Source organism: Rhopalosiphum padi, unplaced genomic scaffold, assembly GCF_020882245.1.
Source record: "Rhopalosiphum padi isolate XX-2018 unplaced genomic scaffold, ASM2088224v1 scaffold19, whole genome shotgun sequence".
NCBI classification, from domain to species: Eukaryota; Metazoa; Arthropoda; class Insecta; order Hemiptera; family Aphididae; genus Rhopalosiphum; species Rhopalosiphum padi.
This window is the reverse complement of record NW_026870006.1, coordinates 21,309-30,115: the sequence shown is the minus strand read 5'-3', so window position 1 is coordinate 30,115 and position 8,807 is coordinate 21,309. Positions and strand designations below refer to the sequence as shown.

General features: G+C 15.7%; 2 pseudogenes across 1 annotated transcript; both read left to right on the top strand.

The window, feature by feature from the left end:
- Nucleotides 1–244: 244 nt before the first annotated feature.
- On the top strand, nucleotides 245–924 carry LOC132931525 (cytochrome c oxidase subunit 2-like; annotated as a pseudogene).
- A 115-nt stretch (nucleotides 925–1,039) lies between these two features.
- LOC132931524 (cytochrome c oxidase subunit 3-like) lies at nucleotides 1,040–2,636 on the top strand (annotated as a pseudogene). The gene has a single exon (XR_009662704.1). The product of XR_009662704.1 is annotated as a cytochrome c oxidase subunit 3-like (transcript).
- Nucleotides 2,637–8,807: the final 6,171 nt, after the last annotated feature.

Genomic DNA, 8,807 nt, shown 5'->3' with positions numbered 1-8,807 from the left:
TATCAATTGGTTCAATAATTTCAACATTTAGAATTATTATTTTAATTTATTGTATTTGAAATAGAATTTTTTTAAAAAAAACAACTATTTTTAAATTAAATTTAAGAAATTCTATTGAATGAATTCATAATTTACCACCCTTAGAACATTCATATTCAGAATTACCTCTAATTATTAATTTCTAATATGGCAGAAACTATATGCAATGAACTTAAAATTCATTTATAAAGAATAATCTTTTTTAGAAATTATAACTTGAATAAAACTAAGATTTCAAAATAGTAATTCACCACTAATAGAACAATTAATTTTTTTTCACGATCATACAATTTTCATTATTATTATAATTATAACAACAATTACTTATATAATAATTTTTATTATAAAAAATAAATTTATTAATATTAAAATCTCTGAAAATCAAATAATTGAATTTATCTGAACTACAACTCCACCAATTATTTTAATTTTTATTGCTATACCTTCACTTCACCTACTATACTTAATAGATGAAATTAAATGCCCAATTTTAACAATTAAAATTTTTGGTCATCAATGATTCTGATCATATGAATATTCAGATTTTTCAAATATTGAATTTGAATCTTATATAATAAATGAATTAAATAAAGAAAATTTTCGATTAATTGAAGTAGATAATAAAACTATTATCCCATTTAAATTTAATATTCGACTCTTAATTTCGTCAGACGATGTAATTCATTCATGAACAATTCCAAGTTTAGCTATTAAAATTGATGCAATCCCAGGACGAATAAATCAAATTAATCTTTTTATAAATCGACCAGGAATATACTTTGGACAATGCTCAGAAATTTGTGGTATTAATCACAGATTTATACCTATTCAAATTGAATCAATTAATTTAAATAAATTTATTTATTGAATTAAAAATTTTTAATTCATTAGATGACTGAAAAGCAAAGTAATGATCTCTTAAATCAAAATATAGTAAATTAGCAATTACTTCTAATGAAAGAGATTAGTTAAAGCATAACATTAATTTGTCAAATTAAAATTATTTATTAATATCACTTAATTCCTCAAATAGCACCAATTAATTGATTAATTTTATTCTTATTTTTTTTTTCTACATTTTATGTAATCATAAACTTACTATATTTTAATTTTATTAAAAACTTAAAAATTAATTTTTTTAAAAAAAATAACATAAAAAATTACAACAAATTTATTTAATATTTTTGACCCATCAACAACAATTTTTAATTTAGAAATAAATTGAATCAGAACTCTTTTAATCATTTTATTTATACCAAACTTTTTATGAATCTTACCAAATCGAATAAACTGATTATTATTTAAAATATTTAATATACTAAACAATGAAATACTAATACTTTATAAAATAAAAAAAACTAAATCTCCTGCATTTTTATTTATTTCACTTTTTATATTTATTCTACTTAATAATTTTTTTAGCTTATTCCCATATATTTTTTCATCATCAAGTCATATAGTATTTTCTGTTACTTTAGCTATTCCATTTTGAATATTTTTTATTATTTTGTCAACTTGTAAAAACACTAAAAATATAATTGCACACTTGATTCCTTTAAATACACCAATTTACCTAGCCCCATTAATAACAATTATTGAAACAATAAGAATTATTATTCGACCAATATCTCTTTCTATTCGTTTAACAGCTAATTTAATTGCAGGACATTTATTAATAACTCTATTAAATTTTAATTCACTTATAATTATTATTATTTTTATTCAAATATTTATAATAATTTTTGAATTATGCGTAGCTTTAATTCAAAGTTATGTATTCTCAATTCTTTCATCTTTATACTCTAGTGAATAATGATAAAAATTAATCAACCATATTTTATTTTAAGATTAAGTCCATGACCTATCTTAATAGCATTTAATACATTTAATTTAATAATTTCTAATATTATAATTATAAATTTTAAATAAATATAATATCATTATTTAATCTACTAATAATTATTAGTATTTCTATCTTATGATGACGAGATGTAATTCGAGAAAGAACATTTCAAGGTAATCATAATTTTTATATTATAAATTTAATCAAATTTAGAATAATCTTATTTATTATCTCTGAAATATTTTTATTTATTTCTTTTTTTTGAAATTTTCTACACAATTCTTTAGCACCATCAATTGAACTAGGACTAAATTGACCACCAAAAAATATTATATTTTTCAATCCATTATTAATTCCTTTATTAAATACAATTATTTTATTAACATCAAGTTTTACTGTTACTTTAGCTCATCTTTACTTACTTAATAATTCTAAAAAAAAAACTATCATTTTTATAAATTTAACAATTATTTTAAGTATCTACTTTCTAATACTTCAAATATTAGAATATAAACAAGCTACATTTACATTCTCAGATTCAATTTTTGGTTCTTCTTTTTATATAGCAACAGGATTTCATGGTTTACATGTAATTATCGGAACAATTTTTTTAATTATCAATCTTATACGAATAATTAAACTTCACTTTTCTCATATTCATCATATCAGATTTGAATTAGGAGCTTGATATTGACATTTTATTGATATCATTTGACTATTTCTTTATATAACTTTTTATTGATGAAATAATTAATTTTATTAATATAAATTAGTATATTTGATTTCCAATCAAAAGTTTAAAATTTAAATAAAATAATTATATTAAATTTAATTTCAATAATTGTAATATTTATTATTTTAATAATTCTTTTTATACTAATAATTATAATTAATATAAAAATAAAATTTAATTATAATAAGTCAGCACCCTTTGAATGTGGTTTTGACCCATTTAATAAATCACGAATCCCATTTTCATTAAATTTTTATTTAATTGCAATTATTTTTTTAATTTTTGATATCGAAATTTCAATTATTATACCAATAATTTTAAACTTTAAGATTTCAAACATAATTTACTTTAATTTAATGTTTATTATTTTTTTTATATTTATAATTATTACTATTTTTTATGAATGAAAATTTGGATCATTAAATTGAAAAATTTAAAGGATAATAGTTAAAATTTATAACATTTAATTTGCTTTTAAAAATTATTTTATAATTTATCTTAAATAAGAAGTAATAAATTACATATTAATTTCGACTTAATAATAGATTTTTTTAATCCTTATTTTTAATTGAAACCAAAATAGAGGTTTATTACTGTTAATAATAATATTGAAAAAAAAATTCCAATTAAAAAGATTTTTAAAAAAGAAGCTGCTAACTATCTTTTAAAGCATTATTAATGTTTAATCTTTAAATATTTATTAGTTTAAAATAAAACATTATATTTTCAATATAAAAATAATATATTATTTATAAATAATTTTTTAAAAAATAAAATTTTTAAAAATTTGCAAAGGTAGCTACCTTACCATAAAAAAAAATTAAAATTAAATCAAAATTTTACCTTTTTTTAAAAACACAAAAATAACCTTAACTAAGATTTAGTCTTTATTTCAAAATAAAACTTTTTTTTTAAAAAATAAAATTTTTAAAAATTTGCAAAGGTAGCTACCTTACCATAAAAAAAAATTAAAATTAAATCAAAATTTTACCTTTTTTTTAAAAACACAAAAATAACCTTAACTAAGATTTAGTCTTTATTTCAAAATAAAACTTTTTTTTTAAAAAATAAAATTTTTAAAAATTTGCAAAGGTAGCTACCTTACCATAAAAAAAAATTAAAATTAAATCAAAATTTTACCTTTTTTTAAAAACACAAAAATAACCTTAACTAAGATTTAGTCTTTATTTCAAAATAAAACTTTTTTTTTAAAAAATAAAATTTTTAAAAATTTGCAAAGGTAGCTACCTTACCATAAAAAAAAATTAAAATTAAATCAAAATTTTACCTTTTTTTAAAAACACAAAAATAACCTTAACTAAGATTTAGTCTTTATTTCAAAATAAAACTTTTTTTTTAAAAAATAAAATTTTTAAAAATTTGCAAAGATAGCTACCTTACCATAAAAAAAAATTAAAATTAAATCAAAATTTTACCTTTTTTTAAAAACAAAAAAATAACCTTAACTAAGATTTAGTCTTTATTTCAAAATAAAACTTTTTTTTTAAAAAATAAAATTTTTAAAAATTTGCAAAGGTAGCTACCTTACCATAAAAAAAAATTAAAATTAAATCAAAATTTTACCTTTTTTTAAAAACACAAAAATAACCTTAACTAAGATTTAGTCTTTATTTCAAAATAAAACTTTTTTTTTAAAAAATAAAATTTTTAAAAATTTGCAAAGGTAGCTACCTTACCATAAAAAAAAATTAAAATTAAATCAAAATTTTACCTTTTTTTAAAAACAAAAAAATAACCTTAACTAAGATTTAGTCTTTATTTCAAAATAAAACTTTTTTTTTAAAAAATAAAATTTTTAAAAATTTGCAAAGGTAGCTACCTTACCATAAAAAAAAATTAAAATTAAATCAAAATTTTACCTTTTTTTAAAAACACAAAAATAACCTTAACTAAGATTTAGTCTTTATTTCAAAATAAAACTTTTTTTTTAAAAAATAAAATTTTTAAAAATTTGCAAAGATAGCTACCTTACCATAAAAAAAAATTAAAATTAAATCAAAATTTTACCTTTTTTTAAAAACAAAAAAATAACCTTAACTAAGATTTAGTCTTTATTTCAAAATAAAACTTTTTTTTTAAAAAATAAAATTTTTAAAAATTTGCAAAGGTAGCTACCTTACCATAAAAAAAAATTAAAATTAAATCAAAATTTTACCTTTTTTTAAAAACACAAAAATAACCTTAACTAAGATTTAGTCTTTATTTCAAAATAAAACTTTTTTTTTAAAAAATAAAATTTTTAAAAATTTGCAAAGGTAGCTACCTTACCATAAAAAAAAATTAAAATTAAATCAAAATTTTACCTTTTTTTAAAAACACAAAAATAACCTTAACTAAGATTTAGTCTTTATTTCAAAATAAAACTTTTTTTTTAAAAAATAAAATTTTTAAAAATTTGCAAAGGTAGCTACCTTACCATAAAAAAAAATTAAAATTAAATCAAAATTTTACCTTTTTTTAAAAACACAAAAATAACCTTAACTAAGATTTAGTCTTTATTTCAAAATAAAACTTTTTTTTTAAAAAATAAAATTTTTAAAATTATTTAAAAAATTTAAATTTACCTTTATATCTTCAATATAATGCTCTATAATTAAGCTATTCAAATTTAATAATTAAAAAATAAAATAATTAAAAATCATAAAAAAAATAATAAAATATAAACCTTATAACTATTTAAAAAAATATTTTGACTAAATAAAATTAATTTTTTAAAAAAAAAAATTAAACCTCTATTTAAATTATATTCAATTCAACCAACCTCGAAAACTTTTAAAGAAAAAAAACCAACATAAAGAAAATTATTTAAAAAAAAATTAACCTTAAAAAATAATAAATTTCATATTATACCAAAAAAAAAAACATTAAATAAAGAAATAAAATAACTTATAGAAAATAAAAAATTATTAAGTTCAAAAAAAAATCAAATTCTAAAAAATAAAATTAAAACTCTTAAAATTTTAAATTTAAATTCTAATAAAATTAAATCAAACTTATAAAATATCAATCATATAAAAAAAGAACCAAAAAAAATTATAATAAATCTAATAAATATTATTCTAATAATCAAAATTTTTCTTTCAAATTTAACAATTATTATATAATTATATATAGAAAAATTTATTATTATTAAATAATAAATTACACGAATAGAATAAAAAAAAGTTAAAAAAAAAGAAAATAAAAAAAAAAAAAAAAAAAAAAAAATTTAAATTTATTATTAAAAAATATTCAAAAATTAAATCCTTTGAATAAAAACTACAAAAAAAAGGAAAACCACATAAAGACATTAAAGTAAATATAAAAATTAAACCACAAAAAGGTAAATAATCAATTAAACCACCCATTTTACGAATATCTTGATTATTATTTATATTTAAAATTAAAATCCCAGCTCTTAAAAATATTATAGATTTAAATAAAGCATGTATTAATAAATAAAAAAAACATATATCAATTTTACCTAAACATAAAATTATAAATATAAATCTTATTTGTCTTAAAGTAGAAAAAGCAATAATTTTCTTTAAATCAAATTCAAAAATTGCATTCAAACCAGCTATTAATATTGTCAAACAAGAAATTACTATTAAATAATTTAAAAAAGAAAAATTTAAAAAAATTTCATTAAAACGAATTATTAAGTAAATACCAGCAGTAACTAAAGTAGAAGAATGAACTAATGAAGAAACAGGAGTAGGGGCTGCTATAGCTAAAGGAAGTCAAGAAGAAAAAGGAATCTGAGCTCTCTTAGTTAAAGAAGCTATTATAATTATCAATATAATAAAAAATAAATAATTTAAATTAACATAATAATCAATTAAAATAAAATTTCAAGAACCAAAATTTAATATTCAAATTATAGATATAATAATAAATAAATCACCTAAACGATTTAAAATAACTGTTACTAAACCTGAACTATAAGATTTTTTATTTTGATAAAAAACAACTAAACAAAAAGAAACCATCCCTAAACCATCCCAACCTAATAAAATTCTAATCAAATTAGGACTAATAACCAAAAAAAATATAAATATAATAAAAAAATTTATTAATATTAAAAATCGACTCTTATTAAAATCATAATTTATATATTCTATACTATATAATAAAATTATAGAAGAAATTAAAAAAACAAAAGAAATAAATATTAAAGATATTCAATCTATTAAAATAACATATAAAACTATACAAGAATTAAAAAAAAAAAATATATATTCAATAAAATAAAATTTATCAAAATAAATCATTAATAAACCTATAATAAAAAAAACTACAAATAAAATAAAATAAAAAAAAAAAAAAAAAAAAAAAAAAATTAAATTTAATTATTTAAATATAAAAATATAATCTTTAATTCCACAAATTAATATTTTAAATAAACTATTTAAATAACAAAATAATTCTATAATTAAAAAAATTAAATTTAATGGAACTCAATGCATAAATAATAATATATATTCTCTTAAATTAATATAAACTAAATAATTTATATTAAAAAATAATTTACCATATTGAGTATATAAATATAAATATAAACTATATAAAAATATTAAAATTATAATTAAAAAATATAATATATAAAAATAATCTAATCAAATTATTAAACTAATTAATAAAAATAATTCACCAAATAAATTTAAAGATGGGGGAAAAGATATATTTGAAGAACATAATAAAAATCACCAAAATGATAAAACAGGATAAATATTAATTAAACCCTTATTTAAAAATAAACTTCGACTTTTAAAACGTAAATAACAAATATTTCTTAAACAAAATAAACCAGAAGAACATAAACCATGGCCAAATATTAAAATTAATGAACCAAAATAACCACAATTATTTAAAGTTAAAAACCCAATAATTACTAAAGCTATATGAACAACAGAAGAATAAGCAATCAAAATTTTTAAGTCTCTCTGAAAAAAACAAACTAATCTTAAAACCAATATACCTAATAAACATAAAGAAATAAATAAATAATTAAATTTTAAGTTAACTTTAAAAACTAATATTAAAACATGATAAATACCAAAACCACCTAATTTTAATATAATCCCAGCTAAAATTATTGAACCACTAATAGGAGCCTCAACATGAGCCTTTGGAAGTCAAATATGAAATATAAATAAAGGTATCTTAACTAAAAAAATTATTATTAAAAATAAATAATAATAAAAATTTAAATTATATAAGTAATCATAATAATATATAAATATAAAATTAAAATTATTTAAACTCAATAAACAAGAAAAAAAAGGTAAAGAAAAAAAAATTATATAAATAAATAAATAAAAACCAGCCTTAAAACGCTCATATTGATAACCTCAACCATAAATTAAAATAATAACAGGAATTAAATTAATTTCATAAAAAATATAAAATAAAATAAAATTATTTCTAAAAAAACAAAAATAAAAAATAATAATAAAAATAAATATTAAAAAATTAAAATACTTTAAATAATTATTCTTAAGACTAAATCTAGAAATATAAACTAATCTAATAATTCAAACACCTAATATAAATATCAAATAAGAAAATATATCTATACCAAATAAATAACTAACATTTAAAAAATAATTAAACATAGGTATCTTGAAATATATAAAAAAAAAAAAAAAAAAAAAAAAAATTCTGGGCTAATCATCATCTTTTAAAATTAAGACTAAAAAAAATCATACTAAATAAAATTAATATTAAAATTATTAACATTGTAAAATTATTAATGACTTTAAGTAATCATTACCATATATACGAACTATTAAAATCAAAATTGTTAAACCTAAAACTCTTTCACTAATACAAAAAATAAAAAAAATTAATAATAAAACATATTGTTTAATAAATATTATTAAATTTAATAAAAATAATAAAGATAAAATTAATAATAAATATTCTAATCCTAAAAGTATTATTAATAAATGATTAAAATTAAAAATATAAAATAAAACTCCAGAAAATAATATAAATATTAATACTAAAATAAATAAATTTATCATTTTAATAGTTTAAAAAAAACATTGATATTGTAAATCAAAATTATAAAATTATTTAAAATAAATCAGTATAAATATATACATATTATCATTAATCTCCAAAATTAATATTTTAATTAAAATATATACTGAATTTTAAAATTTATTTTATTAACTAATTTAACCA